This window comes from Cupressus sempervirens, chromosome 7 (assembly GCF_028749045.1).
Source record: "Cupressus sempervirens isolate cs-2001-9-10 chromosome 7, ASM2874904v1, whole genome shotgun sequence".
Taxonomy (NCBI): domain Eukaryota; kingdom Viridiplantae; phylum Streptophyta; class Pinopsida; order Cupressales; family Cupressaceae; genus Cupressus; species Cupressus sempervirens.
In genome coordinates, this window is record NC_143124.1 from 697,023,648 (window position 1) to 697,043,192 (window position 19,545).

Consider the following 19,545-nt stretch of genomic DNA (forward strand, 5'->3'; position numbering starts at 1 on the left):
AGATTTAGTTATGTTAATTTTGTTACATTTTATTATTATTAGTTTTTTTTGTTAGTAGTTTTGTTATTTAAAGTTAGCTAGCCTTAAATTTAAGTTAATTTTAGATTTACATCTATATTGTTAGTTACTAAATTATGTTAGTTTAAGTTAATAATTTTGTTAGTATAGATTAAGTTTGGATTTTAGTGTTAGTTAAATTTAGTTAAGTTAATTTTTCTTTTATTATGTCAATAATTTTACTTTAGTTTTGCTTTAATTAAGTAGTTGTATAATTAATTTAATGTTTTGCTTTAGTTCGTTGTTATCATGTTATTGATAGTTAGTCTTAGTGTATAAATTATTTAGTATAGTTTAGCATTAGTCTTATATTATGATTAGTTAGGACTTATGATAGTTAAATTTGATAGTTTAGTTTTTATTTAAAGTTCTTAGATTTGGTTAAGATGAATGTCTAAATGACTAAATTGTTCTATAGTCAAATATTGATGGATAGTTAAGCATTTATTGAGTAAGTATATATATATATGTTTGTTTTTTCTTCTTTTTATTATATTATTAGTATGTATCAAAATTTTAAAATCTTAGTAAATTTGATGTTAGTAGATCTTGATATCTGATTTATTTTATTTCCTAGTCATATTTAAGTTAAATTGGTTTCTAAACAATTTCAAAATATCATTGTAACCTTAATGAAATAACGGAATCAAAAGTTGATACAAATTTATTAATGAATAAGTAACTATAGAAATGGATTTCTTCTCATCATTATAAACTTAAGATGTACATAGTTAAACTATTCTAGCATTTGCGAATTCAACTCTTAAACTTTTGAGAACCTTATTATTATTATTAATTTTTTAAAAAAAAATATGTGTGTGTTTTTGCCCTAGTGTTTTTGGGCATGACAAAAATCTTCAGCTATCTAAGAGTAGCTGGTGCATCCATGAACCCTAAGAAGCTCCCACAATACCCAAGTGACAAGTTGGTACTATTGGATATTTCCTGACAAATTGAGTCAACATATGAGAAGATAAAGAGATAATGGAGAGCTTGTTGGGTATGGCCATTGGTCATTGGACCATATCAAGTAAAGCGGAAGTAGGATATTTCATCTTTTGAATGGGAATGGGAGAACTATTCTCATGAAGAATACAACTCTCCGCAGCCCAATTTTGATAATGTTAGAAGAGTGGAGAGTTTGGTAGGAAAGGACTTCCATCATGAGGATGTTGTTGAAGATCACTAGATGAATGCCACAAATGACTATGATGTTTGCATTAGGGACTACTATAGGATGACTTTGTATCTCGCATAAAAGGCTCTCCAATTGAACATCCCAAACGAGATAAAGCAATAAGATTCTAAAGAGTTACTGGACCACATGTTCAATGCTAAAAAAATTTGTGAAAGACCCATTATGAATGCTAATGTTGACAATGATGAGGCTAATGATATTAATCATCAAGTGAGGCATGTCATTAGAATGATGAAGTATTGGATCAAGAAGCCTTTTGTACTTGATCCAATTCCTGACACAGTGATCTTCCATGCACATGCTTGCCCAAAAAGAGGTAGAGAAAAGAAATTCACAATTCCTACCTTCGTAGCCTAGTCTCCTATCAAGCCAGAGATAGTGTACTAGCTTGATCGCTCAGTTGGATATTATCACCCTCCTAAAAGGAAGGGAAAGAATAAAAAAAAGAGGACCTCTCCTCAGAGGATTCACATAGAACATGTGCATCCCCAGTTGCAGGAATAGAGTCCACAAGGGTCCCAAGATACTGGAGCTACCTAAGTCTAGGATTAACCACAGTTGCCTCTTGTTGTGTCTAGCCAACCAGAAGAGGGTGAAATTCCATAAGTCTCCATTCCTCCTGCACAAGATAAGTGAGTTACTCCTTCTACCTCCAAGAAATTAGAAGAAAAGAATTAAGATTTAGATGAAGAAAAGGTAAAGGATCAATAGAAGATTAGTGCCTAATCCATTTATTCTTGAAATTTTTTCTAAAGGAGATGAAGAGGAGGAGGAAGAAGAATCAAAAGAGGAAGAAGAACAAGTGCCCCTATAGGGAAGAACACAACTAGCTAGAGCCACTGAGTTGCAAAGGAGAAATAGTTGCATGGTACCCCACCATCCACTCAAGTAGAACCCTTAGAACTCTCTTCTTTGAAAGATGAAGTAAAATAGTGGGTGGATGAGTAAAGTGAAGGGAGTGATGATGTTTTCTCAATGTCATATTTTGATTTCATGCTTGTAGGTATAGAATTGATTGGGGATAAGATCAAGGACACCCCTATAGGTGAACCTCAATAAGAAGACTAGACATAAATGCCACTAGATACACAAGGTCCTAATCTTACTCCTCCATCTCCATAATGAGTTACAGTGGTAGAATAGGGCTCGATGACTCCTCCACCTTAGATTTCAGAGGAAGAGCAAGTTTAGAAGGAGTTATCATCAGAGGAGAGACCAGAATAAATGGTGACCACTGAAGTGTTAGAGGGAAAAATGGTGGAATATTCTCAACCACTTTCCCAAGACACCGAGGTTTAGCCTACAGGGTCTACTAAGACTAAGGATATAGAAGAAGAGCCCTCATAAGAGGATACAACTCTGAGTAGGAGTGACAAAGGGAAGGAGGTTAAAAAAATACTCCATCATCAAGAGCCAAGTCCTCAATAGGATGCATCCCTAAATGGATTTGAAAGGAAATAATGAGGAGTAATAAGCCTCAATTTTGTGATTTAGAGGAAGACATTTGTGACATTGAAGAGATTTTGAATAAACTTGAGTATCCATGAGACGAGGCAATGCCATTGGCATTTGTCACTAGCATAAAGAACCAGGATTTATTTGCATAAGAGACTCTACCTCCTGAAGGCATAGATGAAGAAGGCCTTAGCCTTAATGATTATGAATTAAAGGATGTTATGTTGGGAAGGCCTACACGAGATTCAAATTGACAAATGATGACAATGGGAGTTAAAGAGGCTCTTAAGCACATAGAGCAAGATGAGATTGAACTCCAAGCACTTCAAAGGAAAGTTAAGATCCCAAAAGGATATCTAGTCAAAGTTGTTGGTCCTCTTGATCTTGAATATCTAGAGAAAACTCTGAATACCATACTTAGAGAAGGGGGAGGTGTGCAACTTGACCCTTTTTTGAAGGCTTGTTAGGAGTGGTGAGAAATTTTTGAGGAGAAAGGTGTTACTATCATCACAAAGAAGTTGAAGTTACTTCATGCTATGTAGGATAATGTGAATAAGGTCATAGCAATTTTGAAGCAAGATTTCAATATCATGGATGAGGTATAGGCCTGGAGTAAGGATTTGCAAACTCTACAAGCCATAAAGGGCCAAAGATATCAAGTTTTGACTAGTGTATATACTAGAGAAGAATTAGACATGAATGATGACTAGATAGAAAAGATAGAAAATAGAAATAAAGTAATGAGAACATTACCTAAGGAGATTCATCGACTCAAGGACCAAGCCCAAGAGTGAATCTTGGAAGCAGAGAGACACTACAGTGATGCATGCTTGGATATTTTTGAAGATAAGGAATGAGAGAAGTTGTTACCTATAGAGACAATAGTGGAGAAATTTAGGAAGATTTTTGTGGAGGTTGCTAATGATGAGGATATTTGACAAGCCTTTAGGATAGAAGAAGCCTTGTTAGAATTGGATACCAAACTCAAGGATTTTGTTGATACCCAAATTGAGTTAGACAATTACAGATAGAAGCTAAAAGATAAATATGAAGCTTTAGATATTTTGGATGTGACTAAAATTGCTAAGATAGAGAAATTCAAGGGCAAACATCTAAACATAGCTTTGGGATGAAGAAGAACAAAACCCAGATGCCAGAATTTCAAGTTTAACACTCAATAAAATTTTGAGATTTTGACCTAATCGAGGTCTTTAGCTCCATAAGTGTATAGTTTTGCAGATGCATAGGTTCGTAGCTCCATAGTTTAGAGGTGCATTGATAGTTAACTGCTTGTTCCAAAAATAGCATTTTCTATGCATCGAGAATGCATTCTGATGGTAGGTTAACTTCAACACACACCTAGTAAAGGACATGCTTCCAATTTTGTCACCTCCAGAAACTCCTACTTTGATTGAAGGCTTCCTCCTATTTTCTTTATTTTTGACATGTAAAGGGTTCATGCATCCAATTAATGAGTAAAATATGGATGGAGTCCCTGCAATCACCAGATTAATTATTAGTTTTTATATTTTTAGTTTGTTTTAATGTTTTAAAAGCATTTTATTATATGAAGATATCTCTCACTCTCAACAAAAATTGAAGAGATGATTTCTAATAAATACCCCATTTTAATATGTAACAAGGGCCACCATTATTATGCAATAAAATTATGCTTTTGGTGCTAGCATTCAAAGTGTAGTGATTCTTGCCTAAATGTATCATTGTTATGTGAATTTTTTTCATGAGATTATGGTTGAGCCAAAGGTTTATTGTGTTTTTTTTGGTTGTACAATCTTTTAGTTTTGGTTTTTTCTATAGATTTACGAATTCCACTAACGTATCTAGCTTGAGAAGAAATCACCAAATTGTGCCTGCATAACTTTTTATCTCACATGAGTGAACTTTCTGTGGCCTTGCAATTTGATGAAGAGTGAAAAATCATTCAATTATCAAAATTTCCCATCGACGATTGCATCAATGGATTCTAAGAAGTGATGATCCTATTTTCATTGGTTTCCTACTGATTTCTTCAAAAGTTTAACTTGCAATGTGTTGTTTTCTATAGCTTATGTCCATTATGATTTCAATTTCAAGTTATTTCAATTCATGTTATTTTCTTTCAGTTTTGTTATTTTCTTTGCTAACCCCTTGTTAGAATAGGAACTCATTTTAGCTACATTATTAGATTGCATTCATTGAAAAAATTGGAAAATACAAAAACATTTCTCTTTTGTGTATTATTTTGAGACTGCAAATAGATTTACTTCATTTTGGGATCATAATAGAACCAACAAAAGCCTTCTTGTGAAAAATCACATTTATCTTCAACTAACTGGATTTTGGTATGTCACAAGACAAATACTAAACCTTGGAGTTGATCCCAAAAGATTAACTTTTCAAGAGAAGAATTGTGCTATGGATTCCTGCCATTGACCTCATGCAAAACGACCGCCCAATAGTAAGCTCAATGATAGAAGTCTCAAATTTAATTAGAAGTTATTCTATAATCATCTTCTTATCTTGAAAAAAGTGTTCCTTCCATAGTTCCCATAGGAATATGGAAGGTGTATGTATCCATAAAGAGCTATAAATACTATTGTTTCTAAGGTGGGGCCAAGTATGTAGCATATCTATTATAACTCTTGGAAATATTGATACCAAGTGATATTTCATCATTTTCTATGGTTGCCACTAAAAATAAAATAGTTATATAATTTTTAATTATTGGATAATTAATTCTAGTGTTTAATGAACATATTTTACTAGATTTTGATTTTGATTTAATGTTAATTTTAAATTTGTAGTACAAAAAAAATAGGGATTATAGTTTTTTGATTTTATAATTTTCTTTGAATATACATTGTATTATTTTATTAAAATAAATACATCATGAAGAAAAAAAATTCAACACACACATTCATACTGTAAGGTCCCATCCAAGTAAGGACTAGAACGATTGTTAATTTGTCTCCAATATAATTTGATTAGTAGTAAATATTAATTTTGTCACTAGAAGAACATTATACGACTTATGCAATAACATGATTAGGGAGAATCCTTATGTGACTTGCTATGATTAGAATTGTTTAAATAAGATTGACTTATCATTTGTAACCATCTGAATATTAGGTACAAATGTGTATGTGATACTTTGTATAGTAGCATTCTACTTATTTAATTAATGTGCAAAGTTAGACTCAACTTATGATCAACTGTGGATTTTTTTCATACAATTGACAATAATTATAAATAGAAATGGTCGGACCTCTTTACATATGATATGATAGTTTAGATAGTTTATGAGACTGGTAGCATTAGAACTAATTCACGCTATGATGGATTGTCTAATTTATGTTAACATCTTTATTAGCTAATGCGAGTTACCTTGTGGATAAATACCTTATACTATTCATCTTATCTCATCATGATAATTAGATAGTTTTAGTAATTGAAATTATGGCCAATTGAATTGAATAGATATTGTGTTGTGGTAAATACATTCTAAATAAGGTGACTGTGAAAATGGAAATCAAGTTTGGGTTATGTGATTATTGTTTTGAAGTAAATTATGTATCATTTAATTCAAAATAAAGAAGTACAGAAATGAATAGAATATAGATAACACAATGAATACTAGTGATACCCGTTATGTTATTCTAAGAGATATCATGATTTGAATCCTATAATTAGTGAGAGTAAGTACTTATGCTTGATGAATTTGATTAATGTATGTGTAAAGTGTAAGGTGTTTTGATACATATGCTATGAATTATTAATGTGGTTATTATTCTTGAAAAGTTTGTAATTAGAGCAATTAAAGTAGAAAGAATGATACTTATTTGTAAATGAATTTCATATGCAAATGATTCTAAAGAAATGATGCTAGAATATGATATTGATCTAATGGGTTGATCTATGGTTAATTCAGGGATATGTATTAATGTTTACGGTCTTATATTTATATGTTTGAGTTACTGATGTTAAATTTGAATTTGTGCAGCGAATGATTATGAAGGTCTAATCAGATGATTATGAAGAACTTTGAGAAAACTATGCCAACTCTTGTACAACAATCAAAGTTGACCTCAATGAAAACTTTTTGTAAAATCGGATATGAACTAAAGTTGGACTTTAGAGGGGTTGAAATGGATCCTAGAGTGCATTATGGGTTAAAATAACCTAACCCACTTATACTACCTAAGGTTGGGGTTTAGTTGAGGGTTAAATCATGGTTAAAAATTACATTATGACACCTCAAAAGGGCCCCACTTCAAATGTGACGAAAATGAATAGTGGGAAACAATGGGTTATGACACATTGATAAGAGAGCCATGTGCCTTCATTAAAAAGGGAGGAAGACTTTGGAGGAGGAACTTTTCACCATTGTTGGAGATGAAGAGGGGCAGATATATGCAGAATAGGAGAGAAGAGGAGGAGGGGAGAATGATAAAAATATGGAGAGGAAGAAGAAGAAGGAGGAAGAGGAGGAATGATTCTTGGTTGAAGATGAAGATCCATCTAAAGGAAGAGCTCTTGAAAAGATAAGTAACTTATATGCATTTAGAGTAGTTTTTACTTATTGAGATGAAATATTGTTAGAAAAATTATTACATAATGTTTTAGAGAGAACTCTTAGGATTGCATCCATGGTCTCTTGGTTGAAATGAGTTCTCTTGCCCAGGGGTATGGCTAGGGCACAAGAAGCCTCATGATGCCATTATGGTAGGGTGGAAAAGGGCACTTGTGTGAATGGTTTTGATAATTATTGTTGTAATCTTGCAAATGAATATGAATGAAAATTTAGATCTTAAGTTTTTGATAACATATTTAAACTTGTGTATGAGAGAAGAAGTTGTGATAAAGATTATAGAAATGATGCTATTGTTATTTGAGATATTGTAAATTTTTTCTAAAAGCTATTGTTATTTATGGTATTGTTAGTTAAGAGAAATTATTTTGGATGTTAAATTTGTGAGTTATTTCATTAGAAACAAGTGGCTGATGCTCAAGATCATGTTATCAAATTGCCTATTGTGGATCTAAATCTTGATAGTTATTTGATAAATTTAAATAAGTTTTTGGTAGGAAAAAATGAGCATGATATATACAAAGAGGAGTGATGGAAGGGGATGCTTTTATATAAGATAAAATTGCCATAAAAATAATAAGCTCACAAGATCGACCAAAAAATATATAAAATATTTGTATGCAAGCACTTCTACAAGAAAATTGGAGAGAAATGAATACTTGGATCTATTGCCCAAATTTAACAAGTAATAAAATTACCTTCACAAATATTCCTATATAGTAACAGACACCAATCTCTTCTATCAAGAGTCACCAACCTCCAAATGACAAAAAAAAAAAATAGCCTTCTTGATTATTTCTTATCCAAATTATCACTAGGTGGTTTGAAAGATAATTTTTAAAGATAATTATCACTAGGTGGTTTGAAAGATAATTTTTAAATTATAGGCAGTTTAAATTTTCCACTAGTGGTTTTAGTCATGCCACCTATCATTATGTGTATATGTATGATTGTATTTGGGTTACAATCACTACTTGGGATATTATGTTTTTGATAATTCTTTGGTAGAGTTAGTTGTTGATATTTTTTTTTGTGTGTGTTGTTAATGATCTTACCATGGTAATGTATAGAGTGCCAACCCCCCTTTTTTTTAGTTTCTATTAATGTTAAAAAATATATAAATTTCCTTCCTACAATATGTTTATAAGTTCTCTTGTATACATGTTACTGTAAATATTCCATAAAATCCTTGAAACTTTTGTATTAATATGTTATAAATCTCCTTAAATACATTTGAAGCATACAATATTATTTTTATAAATATTATTCAAATTATACTATAATTTTTTTTAAATATCCTTAAAAGTCTACAATAAATCAAAATTATATTTCTTTGATTTCTTGTTTGCTTACTCCAACTCATATTGTATTTATGCTCACCTTTTCACATCTTTATCCTAAAGGTAAAATATTACTAGGATGTTGACCACATAAAAGAACAAGTAAAATTAATTAAAATTGCTTTCCTTTAAAATTGGGAAGCCACATCAAGAGTGTTAATCCATCCACTTTGTATATTATATCATAAATAAAATGACATGTGCCACTATTGACCCAATATTAGTTTAATTCTAGTACAACCATAAATGAGAGTAGCCAATTTTTTTTATCTTAACAAATACATGAACAAAGCGATTAGTGACATTTTTCTTTCAATAGCAATTGTGATATCTTTTCCATCATCATCAATGAAAATAATATTTCCAATACTCTTGTAGATTTCAATACTTCTTAAAGAATTTTTTTAAAATTAAAATAAATTCTATAATCTTTTGAAAAAATATCATGATTCATAAATGAGTCTCACTAGTCATAAAATTAAATTAATAATAACTATAGACTTTATAATACATATTATATAACTTGTTGAACTTGACATTATAGATTACATAGTTGTAGAATAAAACTTTTAATGTCTTTATTTGATCCACATAAATACTTTTTTTCTTTTAACTTTTATAACATATTTATGGACATGAAGGAGAATAAACTTAGGAGTTGACTTAAGGGCCTAGGGGATTCTATATAGATATTTCATTTCAAGGGATTGATTTAACATACGTAAAATGAATCCTCAGAATTAATTATTTAGAATTATTTTTGTAATAAATATATAATTTTATTAAAAATACTAACTTTTGATAAGTGGGATAGTGAAATATTCTATAACTATGCTATTTCTTGATTTTTGTCTATTTTAATATACACTTGGAAAAACAACTTATTAGTTCTTCACCGAAAATTTGTCCTTATTTTAAGAAAAATGATGTTAGCCATTGCATCTTGTTTACAAAATAAAGTGTTGTTTTCGTGATAAATTTATTTTAAAATTTTATTTAATGTGCTTACACTTTATGGTTTAAAAAACATATAAATTTTTAAAATATTTAGATTATCATGGATTGTGCATCATAGTACATCAAAATGTAAACTTAACATGTTAAGTGACAAACTCCTTACAATTTATCTAATACAATGCAAAATCAAAAGTTATGTCTACACATAAGCACTCCCCCAATCCCATGAAATGAGAGATACATACATGAATTTGGCTATATTATTGTGTCTCAATGGAGGTCCTCATAGCAAGTCATTTAATAAAGGAATTTGTTAAGTCTTATATAATTAAAAATTAGAAAGATTTACATTTTTTTCTCAGTTCGGTCAATATCTTAAACTACATTCTAGTAAAGTTGCTACATAGATTTAATTTCATATCATGGTTGATCATATATTTAGAGAGCCTAAGAAGACTCCTTAGTATGATGATCTAAAAATCCTCTAAGAACTAAAAAAATTAACATATCCCATGTGACTACGATCTAAGATGGATGATTCCTTACGTAATCTATTGGACTATATATAACTGGAATGAACACATTAATTTTTTCTTCATTATCTTGGTAGGATATTTTATTTTCTCAATATAAATTAATTAAAATTCCCTTTAAAAGATAAATTCAAATGTATTTCTTATCAATTTCCTTAAAAAAAAGTTGATTTTCTTTTATGCTTTCATTATATCTAGAAAATTTATTTACATAAGAGTATTTTCCATTAAAAAATATTAACATATCTTTATTATAATTAATTTCTAATATGCATTTTGAATTCAATTTTAGATTTATCATACAACACTCAAACTATAATATTTCCTAAAACCTACTAATGTTTTTAATATTTATAATAATTATACATTGAAAAGAGAAAATTAAAACATTTTTAAATTTTTATTATTATATTTAAATAGAAAACTAAATTTTATATATTTTTTAAAGGTAAAAATAGGTTTTGAGGGGACCTAGTAAAAATATTGTTGGAAACACAAAAACCACTAGACTAAACAAAAACTAGAAATGACCAACAACACCAAATTGATAGACACAAAAGTCACAATAAACCACATACATAAAGAAAAAAGGGAAGTTAGGAAGGATCTCTAAGGATAGAAGCTACCTACTTCTCTATAATGACAACATCAACAATAATATCTAGGATGACTTGAGAAATAAATCTTTGATTTTAATCCTCATGCTTTCCCTACTATGTTTGTTAGGAACAAAAACATCCATGCCCAACTCTAGATTCATGTACCTAGTACGTTGGTTTCCATATTTTTTATCCATTTAGGAAGAAAAACCATGAGTTGTTAAGTAACTCACTTTATCTTCTCTTTAGTGCCTCTCTAAATGTCATTTAGGTTGTCCTCATCCAACTTTAGATTCTCTAAAACCTACCCAATTTTAATTTCAAGTTCTATCTCAGTGTAATATTTGCCATCTCACCAAGTTTGGAGGTTACCAGGCTTGGTCTTAAGGTTATTAATTTCATTATATATTTTTTTGTCCATTGCCAAAGAATTATTAGCCCTTAAATTCACCTTATTTAGAAACTCTAAGGTATTCTCTACCTTACCACTTGGAAAACCATGGATGAAAAGAGTAGTAATATCCTTCTCACTTTTGAACCCATTGACCACATTCTAAAATTTAGGATTAGGAACCATAGTACTTTTAGGGTTGAATACCCCTTGGTAAAAAAAGAACTAACATAGTTGACAATGTTCAAAGTGGGAATTTGAATCTCCTTCCCATTATGGTCCTTATAGTACTCTAAATAGAGATGAAAACTTGGAATAAGTTTTCCTTCACTCAAGGATTGGTCATTCAACTAGTAGTTATATGTTACTTAGAAACATCATTTAATTACTAACCCAAGGATATTAAACTTGGAATGGGATTGCAAAATATATTTTGGATACTTAAAATTGGAGAAATTGTTATTTTGTCATTGCTACCAAATCTATTGATTAGATGTATTGCTACCTAATATAAATGTCATATCTATTTGTTTGATGAAGAAGATTTGAGTAATTGTCATAACAATAGCACCTAGAGGAAGGGTTGAGTTATGAAAAGAAAGCTACAATGGGCATTTGATTAGTTAGACTTTGATAATACCAAGTAATTTTTTTATATCAAGAAAGTTAATCTAAGTTGAGAAATAGAGGAAAAGGTTGAATAATGTTGAGTGGTGCTAGTGTCAACTGAGCCAGAGTAAGTGCCAAGAAAATCTAGTGTTGAACAAGCATCAATATCAATTGATCAAGATAGTTAATGTCAAACCAAAAGATTTATAGTAATTGAGTTTTAGAATTTAGTGATTTCTAGGTGACACTATTGAGAATGAATTTGAGGAAATTGTGATTCCCAACCGACTTAGTTGATTTCTCAAGAGATATAAACTATTCTGAAGATAAGATTGATGAGCTCAATCATTAAATTCAAGGTGAGGATTAGGTAAAGACCTAAAAAATAGATTCTAAAGAAGTTTCTAGAGGAAGATCGAAAAGATAGATAGATATAATGAACCGTGTTGAACCTAATCATAACCCCTAAGAGCTACAGTGATTGTGAAAAATGATAAAGAAAGAATTACCTATTTTAAGGAGGTATAGAGCTGAATGAATAATTACAAGTGGATGAGAAAAATGTGTGTGAGGCAAGTATAGAAGAAGGTTTATTAGAGATGCATAAGTGCAAGAGTGAATGTGAAGCTAAACCTGAGATTTCTCATGCAGATTCTACTAATATTGATAAGTGAAATTTGTGCACAATTGCTTAAGTGTTGTCGAAGTGAGAAGACTGATTGCTTGAAGAGTTTCCAAGTGAAACAAGAATAGGGATGATAGTGGAGAGCTTATCAGTGAATCAACACATGAACTAAACATAGATCTGAACTTAAAAAATGAGTTTTAATCATACAAATCAAAACCCTACTATTTTTTTTCTAATAATTGTAAATAGTTTGTATTGAAATCCTTTTAACAAAGGTCAATCTAACAGTCATTTGAAGGACTTAATAGTCTATGTAAATCCTTTAACAAGGTGGAATTCTGAATGGAATGATCAAAGTCCTCTAACAAGGCCACTCCTAATAGAGTGATTAAATCCTCTAACTAGGTCACATTTAACAGTGTGTATTGTAAACTTTTAACAAGGTTGGCTCCTAATACAACTCACTTTGAAAGAGTGAAAAAGTCGTGACATGTTGCTGGTAGTTTTTCCCAAATTGATTTACAACATAAAATCCCAATGTAAACTTGTGTTGAATGCTTTATATTCTTTACATTTTATATTCAACAAAGAATGTTATGTTTGGGATAGTAATTTTGGTTTATCAATATAGTAGAGACCGAGCAACAATAGGATAAGTAAAATAGTAAAAGTTTTATGTTTAATTGTTCAAATGGTACTTATAGACCTTGAGAAACTAATTCAGCCCCCCTCTTAGTTACTCCAAACATTTATAACAATTGGTATCAGAGATTAGTGCTTATAGAGAAAATTTTGAAGGTATTTAAATCCAAAAATTATGACTCACAAGAGAGATGTGCCAAAGTTGAACAAGGAGACCTTTCCTATATGGAAAAGCTTGATGAGATTCCATGGAAAACTTTGTGGACAATGAGTATGTGAAGGTAAAAAGTACTCCTCTAATAGTTGATCAACTAAAGGAAAAGAAAGAACACAATCAAGCAATGTTGGAGATTGCCTCAACCCTAATCTATGCTAAGTTTGATGACTAAAAGAATGTGATAGTGCAAAGAAAATGTGGGACAAATTAAAAGCCATATATGGAGGTGATGACAATGTCCTAAGACCCAAATTAGAGAGCCTGAGAGGTAAATTTGATGACATGAGAATGATGGAAGGTAAGAATATTGTGAAATACTGCACAAAAGTCAAAGAATTTTTAATATTATTCCTATTGTAAATAGAGAAATCAAAGATGAAACTATGATAAGAAAGGTATTGAGGACTTTACTCCCTATGTATGCCATTAGAGTTTCTTCAATTCAAGAACTAAGATGTACACCAAGTAACATTTTGACCTTGGAAGGTATAATTATTATAACTATTGTTTTTCAAATATCTAACTTTTATAACTATACACCTACTACTATTGAATCTTCATTTAAGTCACTATTGGTCCATAGCAAAAGGAAAGGAAAACATGTGAAGATTGAAACTAACAGTTATGATGATGAGATTGATGAACTTGAAGCCCTTATTGCAAAAAACTTTGGAAGAGGTAAAGGTAAATACAAAGGTAAAATACCTATTATACATTTTTCATGCAAAAATGTACGTCATATTATTCCTAGGTGTCCTGAAAGAGAGGATACAAATGAAAGGAAGGAAAGAAAGTACAAAGGAAGTGTTGGATACAATCATTTAACTATTTTTTTCCTTCCATGTTACAAAAAAATCAAGTATATACTGAGCAATCAGTGTATGCCGAGCTCACTCAAGAGTCAAAGGAAGTTGTAGTATATGATGAGTGTCTTAGTGTCAACCAAGTTAAAAGTGAGTGTTAACCAAGCTCACCCAACTACCAAAGGGAGTTTATAGGAAGAAAGTGTATACTAAGTTCACTTGGCAACAAAAGAAAAGTTGGCATGGAATTCATGTTAACTAAGCTCACTCAGTTACTAAAAGAAGTCTAAAGGAAAATCATTTCTAAGTTAGTTTTGACCAAGTTGGTTTGGCTAATGAAGGATTTTTCTATATCAACTTTGTTGGTTAGTTATTGCTGACTCATGGGATGAATTTTATTTATTTGAAATTGTATTTAAGCCTACTTGATAAGGTGAAACATATCAGTATAATGTCAAGTTGAGGATTAAATTGTAAGAAGAAAGAGATGAAGTAGCATGGAATTGGAAAGATAAATCAATGAAGTGAATTGACTGAGCTCAAAGAACATTTTGATCAAGGAGGATCAAGTATTCAAGCCAAAATAGAGATCTAAAATCAAAAAATACAATTTACATTAGCAATTGAGTCATATCATTGTTACTCTCTAATAATGGTAGTAGTAAATTAGATCTCCTAACAGAGTTAGCTTAATTACTATTTGCTAAATCCTCTAACAAGATGACATTTCTAGATTTAAGTGTCTAAAGACCTCTAACAAGGCCACTCATAATAGGGTGAACTAAATATTTTAATAGGGTCACACATAATAGTGTGTTTTGTAATCTTTAATAGGTTTGTCTCTTAATAGGGATCAATTCAAAAGAGTGAAAATAGTAACTAGTTACAATTGGTGATTTTTCCTAAATTGGGTTTCCATGTTAAATGTTGGTGTCTCTTGTGTTCATTTCATTTTATTTATGATTCTACAACTAAGTTAATTAAGGTTAATCACTCTTAATATCATAAGATCTTCTTTTTTAGTGTTAGTAAAGTGATAGTGCATATATGTAGTATTAACTAAGTGTTTACTGAGTGACATTGATTGTTAGTATAACTTGAGTTACTGTGCTAACTAAGTGTTTCAGCGCTAATTGAGTTATAGCAATATTTCAGTTTTAGTAGAGTTTGGTTTTTTTTTGTATTGACATATAAAGGGATTTAGGATTTTTTTTTGTGGTAACTAATTCACCCCTCCCCTTTTAGTTACTCATCTTACATTTTCAACAATTAGTATTAGAGAAGATTGCATATCAATCTATACATCAAGGTGCATGGAAACTAAATTGATTGTTGTCTTTGGTATAAGATGTCAAAGATGGAGAGTTTTCTATCATACATCAGAGAAATTTTATTTAGAGAAATTTTATGTCTAATGTGGAGAATTTTCTATTATATATCAGACATGTCAAAGATGGAGAATGAATTAGGTTGATATCAAAGAGGGGGAGTTTGATATTTTAGTAATTGCATTCAGAGATTGATGAAAGAGGGAGTTCATACTAATAGAGGGAGTTTTCATGGATAAGAATTAGAATTAAACTAAGAATATTAGCCATACTTCTATTTTTCTCTAAAATTTCTATGTGTCATGACATGCTTTGTTGCCATCAATGTCAAAGAGGGAGATTGTTGGATGTAATCATTTAATGGTATACTATCTTTGATGTTACACAAATATCAAATACATACCGAGAAATTAGTGTATATTGAGCTCACTTAAGAGTTATAGGAAGTTGTAGTGTATGAAAAGCATCTCAATAAATTAACCAAGTTGAGAGTGAGTTTTAACCAAGATCACTTGGCTACCAAAGGGAGTTTGTAGGATCATAGTCTCTACTGAGTTCACTCGAGAGCCAAAGAAAAGTTGCCATGGAACCAATCTTAAGTGACCTCACTTGATTACCAAAGGAAGTCTAAAGGAAAATCATTTTTGAGTTAGTTTTGACCAAGTTGGGTCGACTAACAAAGGATTTTCCTATATCAATTTTTTGGTTAGTTCTAGCCGACTCATGGGATGAATTTCATTTATTTGAAATTGTATTCAAGCTGACTTGATAAGATAAAATATATAAGGTCAATTTGATGATTGAATTGTAAGAAGAAAGAGAAGAGGTAGCATGGAATTGGAAAGGAAAATGAAGGAAGCTAATTGACCAAGCTACAAAGAAGATTTTGATCAAGGATGATCAAGTATTCAAGCTAGAATATAAATCTAAAATTTAAAAATATAGTTTGCATCAGCAATTAGGTCATATCATTATTACTCTCTAATAATTGTAGTAGTGAATCAAATCTCTTAACAGAGTTAGCTTAATAGCTATTTTCCAAATCCTCTAACAAGGTGGCATTTCTAGATTCAAGTGTCTAAAGACTTCTAACAAGGCTACTCCTAACAGGGTGAACTAAATCTTTTAACCAAGTCACACTTAATAGTGTGTTTTGTAACCATTAATAGAGTTGGCTAATAGGTCTCACTTCAAAAGAGTGAAAAATAGTAACTAGTTGCAATTGTTGGTTTTTTCTAAAATTGGGTTTCGACGATAAATCCTAGTGTCTCTTGTGTTCATGTTATATTGGTTATGATTCTACAACTAAGTTAATTAATGTTAATCACACATACTATCATAAGATATTTTTATTTAGTGTTAGTAGAGTAATAGTACATATATTGAGTATTAACCGAGTGTTTACTGAGTGATAGTGATTTTTAGTGTAAACTGAGTTAATGTGTTAACTGAGTGTTTCAGTGCAAACTAAGTTACAATAGTATTTTAGTTTTAGTAGAGTTTAGTTTTTCTTGGTATTGACATCTAAAGGGATCTAGGATTTTTTTGTGGTAACTCATTCACCCCTCCCCTCTCAATTACTCCTCTTACATTTCCAATAGGAAGAAGGAATAATCGAGACATCAAGAGAAACAAGGATGAAAAAGGTAAGAAATCTTGTTATATTGTTGAAGAAGAAATTGATAATGAATCTAAAAGTAATGATGATGAATTTTTCTATGTTTCTATGAAAGAAGATTCTGATCAAGATGAGAGAACTACATTAATTTCATACGTAAAAAAAAGTGACAGATGGATAATTGATATTGGATGTTCAAATTATATGACTGGTGATAAAGATAAATTTGACCATATTGGTTCATAAAAAAATGGATTTGTTAAATTTGGTAATGATATTCCATGTGTTGTAAAAGGTAAAGGAACTATTCAATTGAATCACAAGATAAAATGTGACAATGTTTATTGGGTTGAAGGACTTAAGTATAATATGTTGAGTGTTTCATAGCTAAAATAATTAAGTTACAAAGTTGAATTCCATAATAGGAAAGCCAAGATACACGATGTTGGTTATGGCACAAAAGGTTGTGTCACGTAAACTTTGATAGTTTGGTAAATATCATTAAAATGAAGAAAGTTGGAGGGTTTCCTAAATTGAAAAATCTTGACAATGCTATGTATAAACAATCTCAATTGGGAGAAATGACCAAGTCTAGGTTTAAGAGAAAAACATACAATTCTAGCAATATTTTGGTATTGGTTCATACTGACCAGTATGGAACCATTGATGTTCAAAGATACTATGGGGATAAGTATTTCATTCTATTTGTTGATGATTAGTCTAGGATGATGAATTTGATGTTTCTTAAAGAAAACAATGATACTTTTTAGTTATTCAAGTGGTATTTAGCTAGAGTTGGAAAATAAATAGGAAAGAGCTTGAAGTGCTTGAGGCATGATAGAGGAGGTGAATTCATCTCAAATGAGTTCAATACATTCTACAATGATGAAGGACCAAGGACCCCACCTCAGAATGGGATAGCCAAAAGGAGAAACAAATCAATCATGGGTTGTGCAAGAACATTGATGATGAGAAAGAGTATATCAAATAAATATTGGAGAGAACTTGTTAGTACTAATTTCTATACCTTGAATAGATTACAAGCCATGAAAGGTACAAATACTACACCTTTCAAAATATGGTATGGATATGCTCCTAATGTTAATATTTCAAGTAGATTATATATACTTAAAGATACAAGGAATAGAAAATTTGATGCAAAATGTGATGAAGGTATATTCCTTGAATATTCTACCAAGAGTAAAACTTACAAGTCTTTGAACTCTAACACTAACAATATTATGAAAAGTGTATATGTGAAAATTGATAAGTTTGCAAAAAGAAGTGACATTGCATGCAAAGAAGAACCTTAAGATTATAGTACATTCATTTATGTGGATGATGATGGTCCAAGAACTCCTAATGAACAAGAAAATAAAGTTGTAGTCTCTCAATAGACATGAATTGATATAGTGCAACAAATTTTTAGGCAATAGAGATTGGGTGTCAAGTGACAGACTCAAGATATTGAGTCACAGATAAGCAATATTGATCATCAAATAGAGGACTTCAAGCATTTAGAACATAAACCTATAGAATAATAGAGATTATTCTCCAAGATGAACCTATAGAATAATAGAGAAGGAAACCACATATTCTAGAAAAGTTTGTAAGAAGACATCACAAGCTTAAACAAATCATTGATGATGTCAAATGAAGTGTAATGATAAGAAAGAGACTCAAAGATGACACATGCTTACTTTGTGAATTTGAGTCCAACACAATAAAAGGATTCTCTAGACAATGAAGATTGGATTCATGGAATGAACAAGGAAATTGAATAGATTGAGAAGAAGAATACTTGGACTTTAGTTCCAAAACCTAAAGACAGAAATATCATTGGAACAAAGTGGGTTTTTAGAAACAAACTCAATGAAAATGGTGAAGTAACAAGAAATAAAGAAATAAAAATTGATGATCAAAGACAAAATGTTAAATGGAATTCTCCACCTATTGGATGGATTAAAGGTCATTTTGATGATTTAGCTAATGGAAATCTTAGAAAAGATGTATGTGGAGGTGTATTAAGGGATCATTCTAGTAGAATTGTAGATACTACTGCAATACCTATAGGCATGTCTACTAGCCACAAAGAAGAGGCAACTACTACCCTGTATACTTTGAGGATGGTAGTGGAATTTGGATATCAGAATCTATGGTTGGAAGGAGATTCAATCAATATAATTAATATGCTAAATAATAAGATTTTGATAACTTGGAGCATTGAGGGAAGTATATTGGAAATTAAAGATCTTGTGAAGAAATTTGATAATGTTTTTATTTTTCATATATTTTGAGATGGCAATCCCATAGCTAGCTAGATTTCTAACCAAACAGTCTATAGGGAAACTAAGTTGAGGTGGCAAGATGACCTATGTAAGGAAGTGGAGCTAAAAAAACTTGTTAATTATGACAAAACACATGCTAAAGAAGGAAAGATTACTTGATATTAGAAAATTTACTAAGGGAAGTGATGGAATTATGGTGGATAGCATGAGTATCCCTAGGAATTACTATGGTGTTCTTATGATTTGTACTCAACATGTATGCAAGATAAAAAGTTCCTTAGAAATCATAAACAC